A 19,226-nucleotide genomic window follows, 5' to 3' on the forward strand; every position below is an offset into this window, starting at 1 on the left:
CAGAGACACTGAATTAATTCTTAAATCTGCAGAAAAGCAATCCAGCATTTTTAATGCCTTTGCAAAAAGGTTACCACAAGTATAATTTTCTAACATAACATCTAATATATCCACTTACAGTTTCAAACACGCTAAGTACTGATATAAAGAACTGACAAAACATGTATTGATCCTTGTTTGGTGGCACTTTAATGAAAGCAGAATTATTCTGCAAACTAAAAATCACAAAACATCCATGGGAATACTGACCAACTTTGATGGCTTCCTACAGAAAGAACTGAAATATACATGTCAGCTGATTAAATCCCATACAGTGTTCACTTTAAATTTATGCCTGAAGAACGGTAATGCTGGAAAAACAACAACAATAAAAAGTTTCTAACACTTTCTAGAAGTCTAAAGACATTACTGACATTTCAACTTTTCACAAATTTCTGGTGCTACTGCCATTATTATGATTTTCGTTTCTGACACAGTAACATAAACATGATTTAATACTGTATTTTTATGCCAGAGTAACCTAAATTAAGCACAGCTGCATTATTCCTTGATTCTCTAGTGTTTGGAGAGATTGCTGTTGTGGTTTTGAAAATGACATTCACTGATTGAGATATTGAGAGTGAGTTTGGTTTTATTTGTACACTCTGTTTCTGACTTGCCACAGCTAAATGGAGATGTCAAACTTCAGGTTGACATGTCGTTCCTCTATAACACAGCATAATATAACAATCCCCGATTTAGCTTCAAATGATGTACTATGCTGCAAGTGGTAGTTAACTTTCTGGGTGATAGAGCTCAGGGCTCCTGAAGTCTGCTTGCTTCCAGAACTGGATATAGGTCATGCGATGTTGCACTACACTGCAGCAGCACTGCACTGTGGTTTTCCTTTCAACATGAAGACATCTGTCTGCTCCAGAAGATTTATTCCAGTGTTTACATTCACTGTCATTAACGTTTGTTAAGGTATGTCTACACTGAACAACTGTGACACTAGAGCCAGTGCAGAATTTATCAGAATAATACGCTTTGGTTTGTTAATCCATCTCAAAAGCAAAGCATCCCTCAAGTAAATGTTGGTCTCTTCTGTGGCTATGCCTGCCTAGCACTCCACTAGAAAGTGTAAATATATCATTAACCTCATTGAAGCTGATTAAATATTGCAGATATTGACACAAATATAACAAAAATCCTGGACACCAGTTTAACCTGCCTGGTTTTCTTTCATGAGAATGGCCATTCCCAGAGTATCAAAGAGGCTTCTAAATAAATGTGCAAAATCTTAATCTTTGTATTTTGCTAATCTCTCATGTATCAAAACCAGCAAGAAAATCCTGATCCTGCTGAAATTTCCTAAACTTCCATCCACGTGGAAATTCATCTCCTATGCATCTGAACATACATATGTGTTCAATACATTGCTGGTTATTTTGAAAGCAGTAATAAGCACAAAACCATTTTATATAATATAGTAATATAATTACATAATTTATTGTATGAAAAATTGTATAATTTACATAATTATTTGAAGCATAATGATAGGCTGCCAGACAAGCCTTGGTTTTACCTCTCCTCACAATTCTTTTGACACTTTTCTTTTTCTTATTCTCTCTTTCCCTTTATTTAGCTCTTTCCCTCTGCACATCACATCTCATCCACATAATATTTGGTTTCCAAAACATCACTTTGCATTAAGCTGTGTCTTATAAAATTGTTACATTAAATCATGTTGCCATGCACAGAAAAAATCAATGCCTTTCCAGACCACATTCCCATAAAAACACCTCTACAGCCAAACCTGTCAGAGATCAATATTTGCTTTCAGATTTCATTCAGCAACTAAAATGGTGGCTGGGTGTGGCGTTAGAAAGAATTAAAACAACAGCATGTGCTTGCTATATAAAAGCAGGCTGTTTTAAGCTCCCTTGCTTGGAGACTTCCAATTTACTTGCACCAATTTATATCAAATCTCCCTTGGGTTGACATAATTATTGGCTGTAAGACTGGGACATTGAAATGGAAACTCAGAACTGCCAGAATCAATAATGACTGGCATAATGTCCCAAGGGAAACCAAACGAAAAAAGTATTTGTTAACTTTCCATTACTAAGTCCTGTCACCACTATGGCACATGTGTTTAGTAAGTCCAGATGTCAATATTAATTATAGTCATCTAAACACATTATACTGTTAGCTTTAAGAGTCATAGCATTTTCTGATTCAAGAACTATAGAAAAAAATAAGAGAGAGAGAAAAAAAGGAAGGATTTGTGGAATAAGACAACACTAGAGCACAAGTTCTATTTTCTATGAAGTCCTTCAAAGAAGGATGTGTGTCTCTCATTGTATGCGCCTGTATAGCAGCAGAGGTATCAGAATCCATAAGTTCCTCTGTGGGAAGAAGTTTAAGTAAAATCAGAAAAAACCTTTCCAGAGGGGTTATTGCCCCATTTATCTTGCTCAAAATAAATGAAGTTAATGGATTTCAACAACCTTTTTGTCTCCCTCCCCTCTTGGTCTCCCCTCCTTTCCACCAGTATAAGACATAAAGTAGATGTGGTATTAATAGTAGGAAAGGAATAATTAAGATTAACCAACTTTTTCTCCATCTCTAATTCTACAAACATTCCTAATAAGTTAAACACAAAAAAATAAAAAGTCCAAGTGCTCCATTTAAAATAAATTCTTCTTCACAGCTGCTCATAAAATGTTGTCTACTTTAAATTTCTGCAAAGATAAAGGTAGCACTGAAGAACCACAGCGTCTGTCTCCGAGTTCAGTAGAAAAGCTGGAAGAAGTATTGTCCAAGGGGAGCTATCAGGAGGACTAGTGAGATAAGATCCAAGTAAGAACAGAAAAGAGGTCAGGGAAATACCATGAATAACATGTAAAGGTCAGTGGGAGAATAGTGAAGTAAAGTTATGCCTGGAGATAAATGGAAAAAAAAGAAAGAAAAAAAAAAAAGTGAAAGGGTGGCAAACTGATAGAAGAAAGAGAAAGAAAATGAGAGTAACAAGAAAATTGAAAGAGGAAGGAAAACTTTTAATAAAAATGTGTTGTACAAGAGAGCTGACATAATAGGATCATAGAATCATAAAATCTTTGGGTTGGAAGGGATCTTTAAAATCCAACCCCCCTGCAATGAGCAGGGACATCTTCAACTAGATCAGGTTGCTCAGAGCCCCGTCCAACCTGACCTGGAATGTTTCCAAGGATGGGGCATCTACCGCCTCTCTCGGCAACCTGTGCCAGTGTTTCATCACCCTCATTATGAAAAATTTCTTCCTTCTATCTAGTCTGAATCTACCCTCTTTTAGTTTAAAACCATTACCCCTTGTCCTATCATTTCAGGCCCTGGTAACAAGTCTGTTCCCACCTTTCTCATAAGCTCCCTTTAAGTACTGTAGGGCTACAATAAGGACTCCCCAGAGTCTTCTCTTCTCCAGGCTGAACAACCCCAACTCTCTCAGCCCGTCCTCATAGTGTTGTTCCAAAAGTGGTATCATACACCCAGTGTGCAGCATGTCAACATACTCACAGAGTAGGTGTATTTTGTTTATAGCATATTTGTGCAGATATGGGTGGTATTCCACAAAGCTAGCACACCACACAAAGAACCACTGCATATTTATCCCATTACATGATTAGTGAAAACAATAGACAACCCTCCCAAGTTTACATTCATTGGCTAGTAATTACCACATTGCATATTATTAGTTACACATATTTAAATTGTTGCGCATGCTCCTAAAAAGAGTGGGGGGCTATTTGCATAGTCCCTAAATTGAGTCAGTGGTCGCGATTTCCCCCTGCCACTTTTACCATTACCCTAGTTAGTGTGGATTTTGCTGACTTATGACAGTTATATTTTTCAAGAGGGCAGGAACAACTAAGTCTTCATAGTTAACTGCTTAAGTACAACTATTTCATAATCTTCTCGACCATTAAATCCACGTTCATTAATCATTTTTTCAATTGTGTTTTCTCCTACTGATCTGCCCCTAGAATCTTTCATTTGTCTCAGACATTATTTTCCCCCCTTTAAGACTATGAGATTTTCTTTTACAGGTATCATATGTCTCACTTTTTTTTTCATTAACTTCACACAGTTCCTCATGGCGGTTTGTATAATTAACCATTTAACACAACTTAAAGCAATACAAATTATAATTATGACAATTATGATCACAATCCCAGTTTGGAGTAAACTTGCCAGCCATCCAGTAAGGGAGAATCCTATTCCATGTAGTATTTTGTTTAGCTACCTCATTTACATTGTGGCCCTCAGATCACAACTAGATTTTGCTACTTCTTTTATCTAATTTGTCTTCTAAATCCTCAGTAATGTTAGGGATATATGTACACAATGTTCTCTACCACTTAAATTTAAATACCCACACACACCATGGTCATGTAATAACCTTACATCTAACGTTAATCTATTTTGCAAAACCATTTTAGATGTAGCTTGTAATTGAATGTTCAGACCTCGAAGTCAAGTTCTTGCTGCATTCACTAGCATTTCTATTTGTCCTGACAAATTATACAGCCATGTGTTATTTTGAAATTAAGTAATTTGAGGACTAAAAATTGCTCTAATATCCATTCCACTTTAGTTCCAGTTGACAGGTGGCTCCACGGGTCTGTTTCATCTCGTTTTAACTTTCCCCATAAGTGTATGCCCAATGGCCTTTTCCTCCACAACAAGCATGAGGTTAGCATACCTAATGTGTGCTGATGTATATTCCCTTCTAGATGTAAATAGGTAGTCCATGTTCCATCACTACTAACTCAAACAGAATGGCCCATGGACAGCACCATTTACTCATCACAGTTAGTGGTACCATTTTGAATCACAGTAGCTGTCAAAGTGCCATTTATATGAGTGGTGTAATTTCTACAGAGACATCCCAATGGCAGGGCTCAGGTGATTGGTCCTAGCTGCTGAATCTCACAGTCAGTCATAGAATAATTAAAAACTTGTGTACAGTTCCACCTAAAATATTGTGACCCCTTGTTTATGGCTGCTGCTGTATTTGCAAAACGTTTAATATCAGGATGAGTTCTATTCTTTGGATTTGATTCCTCTTTTCCAGTCCACTCAATACATGAAGATGTGTTTTGCATATAATGCCATTCTCCTTCTTCTGGGTTGGCCCATACCTTAGGTAAGTCCATTCCCTATGGAAACCTTGTACATGGTACAGGCCCTCCATGTTCTTTATGTTGTGTGCATAGGTTATTAAACTTTCCATAGTCCATGCTCATTATGAATGGATCAGTTTGATTTTTTTGTACCTTCTAACAAGTGCCTGAAGAAAAATTATAATGTGGGGTTATGGTGTCCTTAAGACAATAAGAAAATCCTAAGACATAGCACAGTGGACGGGATAAAGCTCCTGAACTTTAACATCAGGTTAAAAGTTTGATTTAAATTCAAGGTTAAAATTCCCCATTCCAACAGGCTTGCTGCAGATTTTGGCAATGGTAAACATGCAGTCACACTACTACTACTATGGATTCTCCCAAATGACTGGATAAGTTGCAAGACTAGATTTCCCTTACACACAGTGAACATTAAGTAAAATCAAAACCACTCCCAAAACTTTCATTTTCTCAACATAAAAACAATTATCCTTGTCGACTTTCAATGCCTATGTAAGCAAATCTTATTTAAAGTCTCTGTTCAGTTAAAGCTTAAGTTCTGCGGACAGTGTGGAGGTTCATTTTTCTTGATTTGATTCTGGTGCCCTTTTCATCCATGTGTAGTGTATCCAGGAATCATTTCCCTCTACTTTGACCGCAGCATAAGTCTTTAACAATACAATATAAGGTCATTTCCACTTCTCCTTTAGTGATTTGTTCTTCCAGGTCCTTATGTAAACAATGTCTCCTCGTAGGAGTGGGTGAACTGGTGTGTCTAATGGAATCTCGGTATCTAATGGAAGCTGTGTATCCAGATCTTTGTTTTTCTTCCTGCATGTAGCTGCTGCCGTCAGTGAAGAGCTCCACTTCTGCATCAGGCAGGGGTTCATCCTGTAGGTCTGGTCTGCTGAAATACACTTGTTCAATAGTGGTTAAACAATCGTGTTGCAGTTCATCAGACTCAGAGACTGTGAGTAAGGTGTCTGGTTTCAAGGTGAAGGTCAAAGAAAATTTTACATCTTCTTGTTCTAGTAACACAGCTTGATATTTAGCTAACCTATTCGGAGAAATCCAGTGGTGTCTCTTATTTTCAAGGGGGGATGATACAGCATGAGGTAAAAACACGGTGATCAGTTGGCCCAGTGTCAGCTTTTGAGATTCCTCCGTTAGGTTTACAGTTACCGCTACTGTCCTCAAACAAGCAGACTAACCTTCACTGACCTCATCCAATTGTTTGGAAAAACATCCCGCTGGTCTTTTCCAGTCTCCCAATTTTTGTGTTAGTACTCCCAATGCCACTTGAGTAAGCTAATTGTGGATTGATTCCAAATATTCCTTGTAGACTATTACAATACCTAATTGTACCTATAAAATTAGGTATTGTAATAGTCCCAATTAACAAGTTATCCATATATGGTAGTAATGTTATGTTATCATAGTCACTGTGCCTTTGCTCTAGTTCTTTCACCAGTACATTTCTGAACATTGTGGGGCTATTTTTGAATCCTTGAGGGAGGACTGTCTAATAGAGTTGCATTTTCCATCCTATCGTTGGATTTTCCCATTCAAAAGCAAAAATGGTCTGACCCTGTTAGTTCACAGGTATACAAAAGAAATCATCTTTCAAGTCCAATACAGTAAAATAAGTATTACTATCAGGAACGAAGGCGAGGAGTATATATGGATTCAGAACCACAGGGTGCACATTTATAGTCCTTGCATTAACCTCTTGTAAATCCTGTAACCAACCTGTACTCACAAGAGTGAGATTTCTTTACAGGCAGAATAGGGGTATTAAACTGTGATTGACATTCCCTTAATTGTCCATGCTCTAAAAATGAATTGATTATAGGCTTTAGTCTCTTCTGAGCTTCCAATTTAATAGAAAATTTTTTTTTTGTTACCAGCTGGGATCATGGTTTTAGCTCAATCTTTACTAATGCCATGTTTTTTGCTCATCCTGGTGTTTCCAAAGACCATACCAAAGGTATCACGGCGTCCGACACTTCATTTGGAATGCCTCCTTCTTCCGTGTGATTCTTCTCAGTTAATAAGCATATCTGAGCCCTCCATGCATTCTCTGGAGGCAAACGTAGCTGGACAGAATCTTCAGAGAAGGTTAGTTGTGCATTTAACTTCCAAAATAAACCTCATCCAAGCAATGGCAAAGAGCATTCTGGCATATACAGGAATTTATGTGTTAATTTGGTATCCCCCAATTGAGAGCTCCATAGGCTGTAAAAATGACGTTAAAGTTCTTTTCTCTGACATACCAACAACACTTATCTTAGTCTTGTTTAATGGTCCCTTACAACTAGTCACTACAGAATGGGTGGTCCTGTTATCAATCAGAAAATCTATTATCTTGTTCCCCAGCTTAACGGGAACCAGAGGACCGGCTGGGGAAACTTTAAGATATTCCTCTGGTCCCCTTCAGTCTAATCCAATCTCTGCCATCTCCCTAGCAGCTTCTCAATGTGTTTTTCTTGATGACTCAAAAAATGTGGACATTCTCACTTCCGATGACCCTCCTGTTTACAATAGGCACATTGATTCATTTTCAGGGAGGTTTTACCACGGCCTCCTTTACTAACTCCATGACCCCATCTCTTCCTCTGAACCCCCCTCGTATGCTTCCTCTGCCTCTGTCCCTTGTCTGTCCTTCTGCCAGAGTGGCCAGTAAAAAAGCCTGCAATTTTGCTCACCCGTGCCTCTATTTTTCTTCTGCATCTTCTCTGTTATTATATACCCTATGCGCAATTGACATTAATTGTGAAATTGTCATCCCATCTGCACCACTTACTTTCTGGAACTCCTTTCTGATATCCGATGATGATTGACCAGTGAACAACATATTAAACAGTTTCATATTACTAGCATCTTCCAGGTTCAGATCACTTTTGAGCTAGTTTGCACAGTCTTTCATAGAAAGCAGATGGTGTTTCCTTCTCTTGTTGCCTTACTTCATACAACTTAGATAGATTCTTAGGCTTTTCTACTCCATTTTGGATCCCATAAGGTCATTTTTTATATCCTTTTACTCCTTCTAAGCCCTGATCCATATTGGGATTCTACCTTGGATCTTCCTTTGGAATATATGTATCCACATTAGATACTCTTCCACACTGTTAGGCTACTCCTTCCCTAGCTTTCTCCAAAACTGCTCTCTGTTCTTCATAAGTAAACAAATATTCTAAAAGGGCTTGTATATCTCCCCAGTTCAGATTGTGGGGTCATCACTACAGTTTTAACAGTACTATACATTCCCTCTGGATTGTTCTGATAAGACCCAACTGCCTGTTTCCAATTTAATAGATCAGATGTGGTAAAAGGTACATGTACCTATACTGGTGTCCCTTCAGGTCTGCCAGCCTGTCTAAGAGAAGCCTGGATCACTGGTCTCTGTCCTCTAGTCTTCCAGAGAAAGAGCTGGTAACCTCATTTTCATCCTCACTTGAAGTTTCAGTATCTGGTTGTTTCTGGGGAGGTACTAGTAAATGAACATCTTCCTCCATCTCCTCACACTTAGACTTTCCAGTCCTACAGGGGACTTCAACCTACCGGACATCTGCTGGAAGTATAACACAGCAGAGAGGAAACAATCTGGGAGGTTCCTGGAGTGTGTGGAGGATAACTTCCTGACACAGCTGGTGAGTGAGCCCACCAGGGGAGATGCCTTACTGGACCTGCTGTTTACAAACAGAGAAGGACTGGTGAGAGATGTGGTGGTCGGAGGCCGTCTTGGGCTTAGTGACCATGACATGATAGAATTCTCAGTTGTGAGCAAAGTAAGGAGAGGGGTCAGCAAAACTGCTGCCATGGACTTCCGGAGGGCAGACTTTTGCCTGTTCAGGTCACTGATTGAGGGAGTCCCTTGGGAGACAGTCCTGAAGGACAAAGGGGTCCAGGAAGGTTGGACAGTCTTCAAGAAGGAAATCTTAAAGGCGCAGGAGCAGGTGGTCCCCATGTGCTGTAAGAAGAGCTGGCGGGGAAGGCGACCGGCCTGCCTGAACAGGGAGATTTTCCTGGGACTCAGGGAAAAGAGGAGAGTTTATCACCTCTGGAAGAAGGGGCAGGCAACTCATGAAGAGTACAAGGAACTTGTTAGGTCAAGCAGGGACAAAATTAGAAAGGCAAAAGCCCAGCTAGAGCTCAGTCTGGCCACACTTGTAAAGGATAATAATAAAAAATGTTTTTACAAATATATTAACAACAAGAAGAGAGGCAAGGAGAATCTCCATCCCCTACTGGATATGGCGGGGAACATTGTCTCCAAGGATGAGGACAAGGCTGAGGTACTTAATGCCTTCTTTGCCTCAGTCTTTAATAGCCAGTCCAGGTATCCACAGGGTATTCAGCCCCCTGAGCTGGAAGATGGGGATGGAGAGCACAATGTACTCCTCATAATCCAGGAGGAAGCAGTCAAGGACATGTTAAACCACCTGGACACCCACAAGTCTATGGGGCCTGATGAGATCCACCCGAGAGTACTGAGAGAGCTGGTGGAGGAGCTTGCCAAGCCACTCTCCATCATTTATCAGCAGTCCTGGTTAACAGGGGAGGTCCCAGAAGACTGGTGGCTTGCCAATGTGACACCCGTCTACAAGAAAGGCCGGAAGGAGGATCCTGGGAACTACAGGCCTGTCAGCCTGACCTCTGTACCGGGGAAGATTATGGAGCGGTTGGTCTTGAGAGTGCTCACAGGGCATCTGCAGGACAACCAAAGGCTCAGGCCCAACCAGCATGAGTTCATGAAAGGCGGGTCCTGCTTGACCAACCTGATCTCCTTCTATGACCACGTGACCCGCCTAGTGGATGAGGGAAATGTTGTCGACGTTGTCTACCTGCACTTTAGTAAAGCCTTTGACAGCATCTCCCACAGCATTCTCCTGCAGAAACTGGTGGCTCGTGGCTTAGACGGGTTTACTCTTCGCTGGGTGAGGAACTGGCTGGATGGCTGAGCCCAGAGAGTTGTGGTGAATGGCGTTAAATCCGGCTGGCAGCCGGTCACGAGCGGTGTTCCCCAGGGCTCGGTTCTGGGGCCGGTCTTGTTCAGTATCTTTATTGATGATCTGGATGAGGGAATTGAGTGCTCCCTCACTAAGTTTGCAGATGACACCAAGTTGGGTGGGAGTGTTGATCGGCTGAAGGGTAGGAGGGCTCTGCAGAGGGATCTGGACAGGCTGGATCGATGGGTAGAGGCCAACTGTATGAGGTTTAATAAGGTCAAGTGCAGGGTTCTGCACTTTGGCCACAACAACCCCATGCAACGCTACAGGCTTAGGGAGGAGTGGCTGGAGAGCAGCCCGGCGGAAAGGGACCTGGGGGTGCTGGTTGACAGCCGGCTGAATATGAGCCGGCAGTGTGCCCAGGTGGCCAAAAAGGCCAACAGCGTCCTGGCCTGTATCAGGAATAGTGTGGCCAGCAGGAGCAAGGAAGGGATCGTGCCCCTGTACTCGGCACTGGTGAGGCCGCACCTTGAATACTGTGTTCAGTTTTGGGCCCCTCACTACAAGAAGGATGCTGAGGTGCTGGAGCGTGTCCAGAGAAGGGCAATGAAGCTGGTGAGGGGTCTGGAGCACAAGTCTTATGAGGAGCGGCTGAGGGAACTGGGGTTGTTTAGTCTGGAGAATATGAGTCTGAGAGGAGACCTTATCGCTCTCTACAACTACCTGAAAGGGGGTTGTGGCGACGAGGGTGTTGGTCTCTTCTCCCAAGTAACTAGTGATAGGACAAGAGGAAATGGCCTCAAGCTGCACCAGGGGAGGTTTGGATTGGATATTAGGAAAAATTTCTTCACTGAGAGAGTGGTCAGGCATTGGAACAGGCTGCCCAGGGAGGTGGTGGATTTGCCATCTCTGGAAGTATTCAAAAAACGTGTGGATGTGGCGCTTCAGGACATGGTTTAGGGGACATGGTGGTGCTGGATTAATGGTTGGACTTGATGATCTTGAAGGTCCTTTCCAACCTTAGTGATTCTGTGATTCTGTGATACAGATACTACAACAAATATTTTCTCTTGCCTTTTTTCTCTGTTAAAGAATATATCCCATGTTGTTTCAAATCCACTAAACCACACCTTTTCCTAACCTCCCAATTATTTCTGAAATCAAAAACCAAATCTACATATAGTACTTCATCCCATTTTTAATTTCTTCTGCAGAATAACTTTAATTGTGAAGTAGTATTATATTTCAAGGATCCATTTCCAGGCCAACTTTCACCATCATGAAATTTATATTGTGGCCACCACTGATTACAGTACCGTTTCAATTTTTCTTGACCAAGGGGTCCCCTCCATATTTATTCCAATTCCTTAGGATGCATGCTAAGGGAGAACAAAGAGGAGCTTCTTTGGAAGCAGTAGAACTCATTTTGGTACCAAAGAGATTTAAACTAGTATTTCATACACATTTTTTTTTAAATTGTGTTGTATCCTACTGATTTGCCCCCTAGAATATTTCATTTGTCTCAGATATCATTAGGAGAGGTCTTCCATCCCACCCATCATTTTTGTGGCCCTCCTCTGGATCCGCTCCAACAGATCCATGTCTTTCCTGTGCTGAGGGCTCCACAGCTTGACACAGTACTCCAGGTGGGGTCTCACCAGAGCAGAGTAGTGGGGCAGAAACACCTCCCTTGACCTGCTTCCAGGTTCAAAAAAAGTGAAATCATTGAAAAGTTGAAAACAATGGGCTTGTCCCTTCGCTTGTTTAGTAATTTCTCTCTAGAATTCCCTCTGGCTGCTACAGGAAGTCTACGCTTTTCTGTTTCCACCTCTTTGGCCCGTCATGTCATTCATTGGATCTGTATCCACTAACTATGACACTGCAACCTCCTGTATCTTTGTAAAGTGTAACACTGGCTAAGACGGAGATATGCTCCTAAATAACAACAACCCTAGGAAATGTGTTTATAAGGGACTAACAGAAGGGCAGGCTTCTAAAATGGGACAGAAAGAGGCTGAGTTCTGTCAAACTGTGTGCAGAAGGAAGAGCTGAGAGCTGTGCAGGAGAAGAGGACCAGCAGAGGGTAAATCTTGCTGAAAACTATTTTGAGCAACTCTTTAAGGAACTAGATATAGTTTTAGTAACAGGTTGTGCATAACTGGACAGAGCTGCAAAGCAAACTGAGTCATTCCCCCAGTTCCCAGTCCTCAGGGCAGTGGATGAGGAAAAGATATGGGCTATTTCTAGTCCAATGTTAACTTTTGCTTCCCAGGGCTTTGAGGATGTTCAGATTTGTCAACAAACAAATAAAAATACCAAAAGAGAATGGGAGTAATCTTTCTGTAGATACGATGGACTACATAAAACAAATCCTTGTGTAGCAATAACCTGATTGCATTTGAGTCCAAACTTAACTGGAAATAAAATGCCTAAAGTAATTGTAGGATTTCCACAAAAACTCTATCACAGGGAATAGCTACCTTTTAGGACTTTCCCAAGTATAAGTGGTCCAGTATTAGGCAGGGGAATGAACAAATAACTTCTTGCAGTCCCTTCATCCAAACTTGCAGTTTAGACACAAGCAGCATAAGGTTTTCTTGCCTGTGTTCCTTTCTCCTTTCAATGCTGTTTCGGCCACAGTTGACTGTGGCTTTTGTTTTGTACTTACTGTTGCTTTTGTTTTGTACTTACTGTTGCTTTTGTTTCAGCCACAGTGGGAGGCTGAGCTCCTATGAGTTCCTCAGAGCATATTTAGCATGGTGTCCTATGAATACGAGAGCTTTTCTGTTTTTGCAGGTGGGTATTTTCTTAATTATTTTATTAGATAACATGATGTACTAGATTTATTCATTTATCTTTTAACTAGTTTCCTTTAAGAAGAAAGTTCAGATTTGGTTATTCTGACTTAATGTGTTCTTCCATCTTGGTACATGCAGCTTTTAGTAACCTTCCAGACTGGGTAACAACCCCTGCCAGTGAGTTTCAAATTTTCTGCCACCTTCCCTTACTTGACAAAGAATTCAGAAGCTTTCTCTTTGATAAAAACTTATATTTGCTCTGTACTTTGGGCATTTTTTATGAATGCAAATACAGTGCAGTGACAAAATTTCCGAGCATGGAATCTCAGTATTTATTTTTATTCCTAAATGGTCTTCCACTCATATTTTCTTACTGATTTAGAATCCTTGACCTTTGCTCTTGTAAAGTAATTGGATCTCATCATAATATGACCGTGTTTTTCTCTTTCAAACCCCTCTGCATTCTTTGGCTGAGAGTGGCAAGTTGGAAAGGAACTGCACATACAAGAGGAGTGCATGACTGTTTCAGTAGTTTCTGATTTGCTGTAGTTAGTTTGAGATCTTATTAGATTTATAAATGTCAGAATAAAATCTTGATCTATCTAAGAAATGAGTGCAATGAGAAGAATCCCAGTCACTTTTGAAAACCAAAGCTGCACCTAAATGGACAGCCCCAAAAAGACTGTCAAAATTCTAGGGTATGTGCCTTTGCTATGTCCTGGCTCCAGAAGCAGGGCAAGATCACACATCTTGGTTTCAGAAGAAATGAAGGTAGGGCACATGGGATTGATAACAGCCACGTTGTGTGCCATTAGGTCATAGATATAGATGACAGAGGCACTGGTCTTCAGGGTGTACTGCAGTGATATGTCATTTTAAAAGTAGTTTGGGACTTCAATTAATTATGTGTAATTATATTTTAAAGAAAGACTAACATCTAATTTTTTACATTAAAATGTCATTTGTAGCAGGAGACAAGTAAATAGTATTTACTTGTATTTCTCCTTTCATTGAATATTGTAACTTGCTTCATGTGCCCTAAAATTATTAAATGATCTATAAACTTTCTACATTAACTGTATTTACCCGTGTCTGAAAGGGGTGTGTGAAGGAGTAAATTATTGTGAATATAAACCTGAAAAGCAACATTTTATTCAAGAACACAAAGAAAAATACAGGTATAAGGCTTTATATTTTCAGTTCTGTGACTGCTAAAGCAGAGACCAACTGTCTTAAGGTGATTATCCCTTGACGTCTCAGTTGTCTCATCTAGCAGCCCAAATAGTTCTTCCATTATATTTAATAACTTGCACTTGTAGTTCCCAGTTTGCTATTGTTCAGAGATCCAAAGTTCATTCTGCTTGCCTATATCTCTGTAGAATATAAATGAGTATTAAGATAGATAGTAAAATAAATATTTAAGATTAGTGAAGAACTCACTAAAAGTAAACCACTTCAGCCTAAAAAAGAGATAAGACAGTGACAGAACAATCAGAATTTTGATCTGGGTATAATCTCTTGAGGTCCGAATAGACTGAGTTCATGCTTTCTTTACAAAAGAACAGAAAATTATTCTGGTATTCCTCTTACAATGACATGTAAACTATAATTGATATAAGGCTAACATGTTTTTATTTCTTTCCCAGGCATGGCAAAATCATAAGTCCGGCCCACCTTATGACAAAAATCCTACCTGAGGACCTACTGGTGTTAGTGGACAACCTTGCATTGTTTTCCACTCTTTCAAAGGATGCTCCAGTTGATGCACAATTTCATACACCTTCCTCTCTCCATAATTTATTAACTATAATTCAAACATTATGCAACCTGCAGAAATTTGAGAAAAATGAAACACTGTGTCAGAAAGATAATGTAAAATAGATTGCTTAATGCAGCCGTATTTTGTGTTAGTATCTTTGTATGAATTTATGTAAGTTAATGACAAAGCCAGAAACTCTAGGAAAATGTCTATATTTTTTGTGTATCTAAATTCAAAACAGAAATTGTTATTTTAAAATATGTGTTTGTTCAGACTTTTTCAGCAGACAGTTCTAGATGTACCAAATGATGTAGCAAATACCAGTTGCAGCTGTGATTTCTCATCTTGATTCAGACAGATATTGGTCATTTCCTTAATAGCACAAGGAGAGTAGATCTTGGAATTAGACTTAGGAAGATTAGATACGTCTCTCCAGCCTAATACTTATTCCTTCCTATGCCTCTTTATGTCCAGAACAAAATCAAAGTTTATTCAGGTACTTATTGAGGGAGATTGCTAGACCTGTAGACTTTTCATACCAAACCAGTAGTCCAAAGTGTTGCTTGAAGACAAGCACAATGCAATTGTATGATTTAGCACAATGCTAAATTTTATGATCCATATTATTGTAAAATAGTATGAAATGTGTACCAACTCTTAGGGAATAGAAAATAAAAATATTGATATCTTACAAATTCTTTACCGCTGTGGGTTATGTTACAATCATTCTTCTCCTACATCATATGTTACATAATCACCATTCAAACAAAAATTAGGAAATGAAAATACACTAAACCAGATTTCCAGATCAGGCATTTTTTGTACAACAAAAAGAAAAGCCAAAAAATCCCAGTAATAACTGTGAATTTAGAAGGATCAGAACATCAAAAAAAGAAAAGTTTTCAGGAAATGCCAGAGGATATAACCTCAGCTCATTTTTAAAATAGTCCTTTAGCAAAAAAATTTGCAATCATGAGACATTATCTTCAATTATGTACTTTTAAAAAAAATTAATAATGTCTTTCATAACTGAAAGCTGTGAAAGTTAAAATAGTTCACATAAACACAAATCATGTGAAAGCCATCCTTAGCAAAGAAGAGTTTATCATATGATTCGGCAGATTTTTAACAACTATTACCTATGAATTGTGTAGAAACATCTATTTTTTCCACCACACTGCTAAATTGCAAAATAAAGAAAAAAATGTTCTTAAGAAAAAATTAAGTAGTAAACAGAACTGTAGAAAAATTCTGTGAAATCTACATTAACAAAAGTTCATAAGAACAGGTAGTGATATTTTTTTTAGTTTCATTATGTTCGCCTTGTTGGATCTACAAAAGATTCAGAAAGGCAATGGATCAGTACTCCTCTGGAATGTGTTTTTCCCTAAGAATAAGCAGCTACTTGGCGCAGGACCAACCTCTTGGTTCCTTTGTCTTTAGTTCATAACCAGCAACTATTTTTCCAACCAAGTCCCTCTTAGATGGTTATTACACTTTATTTCACAGTAGCTCTGAAGATTCCCTTAATTTTGGGGAAATCCTGAAAAGTTGCCACTTGCCCCAGAGTAGAAGGAGGAGAAAAAATAGCAAGACAACTGTATTTTGAGGTTGGAAATACCTTGTAATAAAGAGCTTCTAAGCAGGGTGATAAACTGACTAAGAAAAGGATTTAAAAAAAAAAAAAATCTCTGTAGTACTCTATGTGAAGTTCTGTAGTTTAGAGGAGGCAAATTTTTCAACTTTAAGAATAAACTTTTTTTTTAATAGTTCAAAAATTTGAGTTTTATTGATACTTGTTAAAGAGTTTTTCACTATGATCAGAAAAAAATTCCCTGAGAAAAATTATCATACTTTCATCTGGTGGATATTTTGCCAAAGTGATAGTTATCTCTCATCTGTAAAACTTTTAACTTCAGAGTTACAACAACAGGGAAAATTTAAAATGAGCTGCTTCATTTTTTAGTGGTTTACTCTGTGTCACATGATGTAAGACTCTTCACTTTCCTGAAGCTCTTCTAAAAGACTAGTCTTTCACAGGAAGATTTTGGAGCAAAGTTAGGACAATGAAACTCAATTTCTTGTGTAGTAGAAGAATTTTTTTGAATATAATGAGGTAGAAATAAAAAAATCAAAGCTCAGAGAACATAGGACATAATGAACAAAAATATTAGTGAATAGAAAACATGTCTCCATGTTTTGCAGGAAACAAACATGTGAGACTGACATACTGCATCAGACCAAGTGTTAATCTAGCCCAGTGGCCTTTCCATTCTCACAGTGAAAGTCAGAAAAAATATATGTTAATTGTGCAGATAATATAAATGATTCTTACATATATATTCTTTCAGCTTCTATTAATCAATTTAAATATCTCTGAGCAAGGGGCTGAATTCAGAACCATCACCAGTTCTATCCCTTGTGATTTTATCTAATGTCTTTGACTTGTTCATATCTTCGGACTCCATAACTTCCCCTGGCTGTGTATTCTACAGTTTCTTTATATATGATATAAAAAAGGTGCTTCATTTTATTATTTTTAAATGTGTTACCTGATAAACTTTGAATAATTTTCTATTCACCTATATGACTCTGTGCAGACTTTCACTCTACACCTCATTTCACTGTTCAGCTACGTGAAGCTGAAGAGTTTCTCTCTTCATATACAGATTGTTGCATAATTGTGTTCTTGTGGAGAGTTCATAAAAACCAAGACGCCCTTCTGTAATAGAAGCTCAGAAATAAAAGAAACATTTTTTTTTCTTTTGTTAAACATGTCAGTAAACCTTGTCAGCTAATAAGACTATGGATATACTTAGTCACATGTGGACTAAGTGCCAATTACACAGAGAGTAGAAGAAATGTTTTTAATAGATATAATATATAAGCTGAGCACTAGAGTTTTGTGGGAGTTTTTGAATTCTTTCATTACTGTTCCTTTGCATTTTAAGATTCTCTCTTTTGATTTTTTTAAGTTTTCATATAGTATTTTCTGCCTTGGTTGTTTTAGGACTATGATCTTGGGAAGTAAGTAAATCTTAGTAAATCTAAGTTCTCACCTATACTGAGAAAATATTTCCCCAAATTTTGCCCCATTTTTTTGTAGATTTGTACTTTAAAAAGCTTCTATTCTCACAAAATTACTTCTTTTTAGTATTTAGTTAAACTGTTTTTCCATAGATCATTTATTTAATGATGTAAGGGAGGACTTACAAATATTTGTGAAGTTCTCTGATGGTTCTAGAACAAACATGCTGGTATTATTAACGGTGCATCAAAATATCATTATTTGTATTAGTTTAGGAAGGGATTATATAGGCATGAGATACAGTGAGACAATCTACTTCTGAGAGTTATCTAGCTCAATTACCAGAAGACCTTCAAGTAATCAAACCTAGAAAGTAGATATCTATATCCTTTCATAATGACTAGAATCCTACAGAATATCTTTTTCTTATACCCATCTAGATACAAATAGCCATTAAAATTCTAAGTCAGTCTCCAAAATTTGAAATGGTAGATGGAGTGTTTTATTCTTTTTAATCTGCATTGTTGCTACACCCTACCCATGAACAAAGTGCAGAAATTTTTAGCTACTGTTTATTTGTCTCTCTCTAACACACAACACCCTTGAAAGTACCAGAGAAAGCATAGTCTACTTTTACATTTTTATAGTCTTTTGTGGATACACAAATGATAAAGGTAAGTTGGGGGCTGCCATCTACTCCGTCAAAAATCTTATAACTCTGATGGTATATCATGCAGGTTTTCTCTATCACTGCTTTTTTTTGAGGTTCATGGTAGTAGCATCACTGAATCTTTGTTCTCTCTTTGGGAGCTAGAAAAGAAATGCAGTGAGACAGAGTTCAGTGTGATTCAGGTAAAATTAATTCCTAATCAACAGACACAGAGGGTCAAAAACAGAGGTCTACATAACCTCACTAAACTTTTTATTTGACCAGAATTAACCCTAAGAAAGAAACAAACTATCACTCCTGGAGCAGATAACTCCCTCCTTCCCTTCTGGGTCTTTGACTGTTCTGTATCATTTCTGATTCTGGAATTAATTTCTAACAGGAAAAAAGTACTTGCTACCCTGACTGGAGTAAGGAATGGGAATTTCTTGATAAATGGGAATTTCTTGGTAAATAAACACCTTTCCTCTTAAGAAAAGCTGAGAGAATGGGGTTGTTCAGCCTGGCAAAAAGAAGGCTCCATGAAGACCTTATTGCAGCACTTTGATATACACAGGTGGCTTATAAGAAAGATGGAGAAAGACTTTTTACCAAGGTCTGTAGTGACAGAACAAGAGGAAACAATTTTAAACTGAAAGAAGGTAGCTTTAGACTGGACATAAGGAAGAATTTTTTTATTATGAGGGTGGTGAGACCTTAGAACAGGTTGCCCAGAGAAGCTGTGAATGACTGTCGTGTCTTAGCCCCAGCCGGCAACTAAGCCCCACGCAGCCGCTTGCTCACTCTCCCATGGTGGGATGGGGGAGAGAATCACAACAATAAAACTCAGAAAAGTCATGGGTTGAGATAAGGTAAAGCAAAAGGTGCTCACGCAAGCAGGGTAA

The sequence above is a fragment of the Phaethon aethereus genome (genome assembly GCF_964289735.1).
Source record: "Phaethon aethereus genome assembly, chromosome: Z".
Classification (NCBI taxonomy): domain Eukaryota; kingdom Metazoa; phylum Chordata; class Aves; order Phaethontiformes; family Phaethontidae; genus Phaethon; species Phaethon aethereus.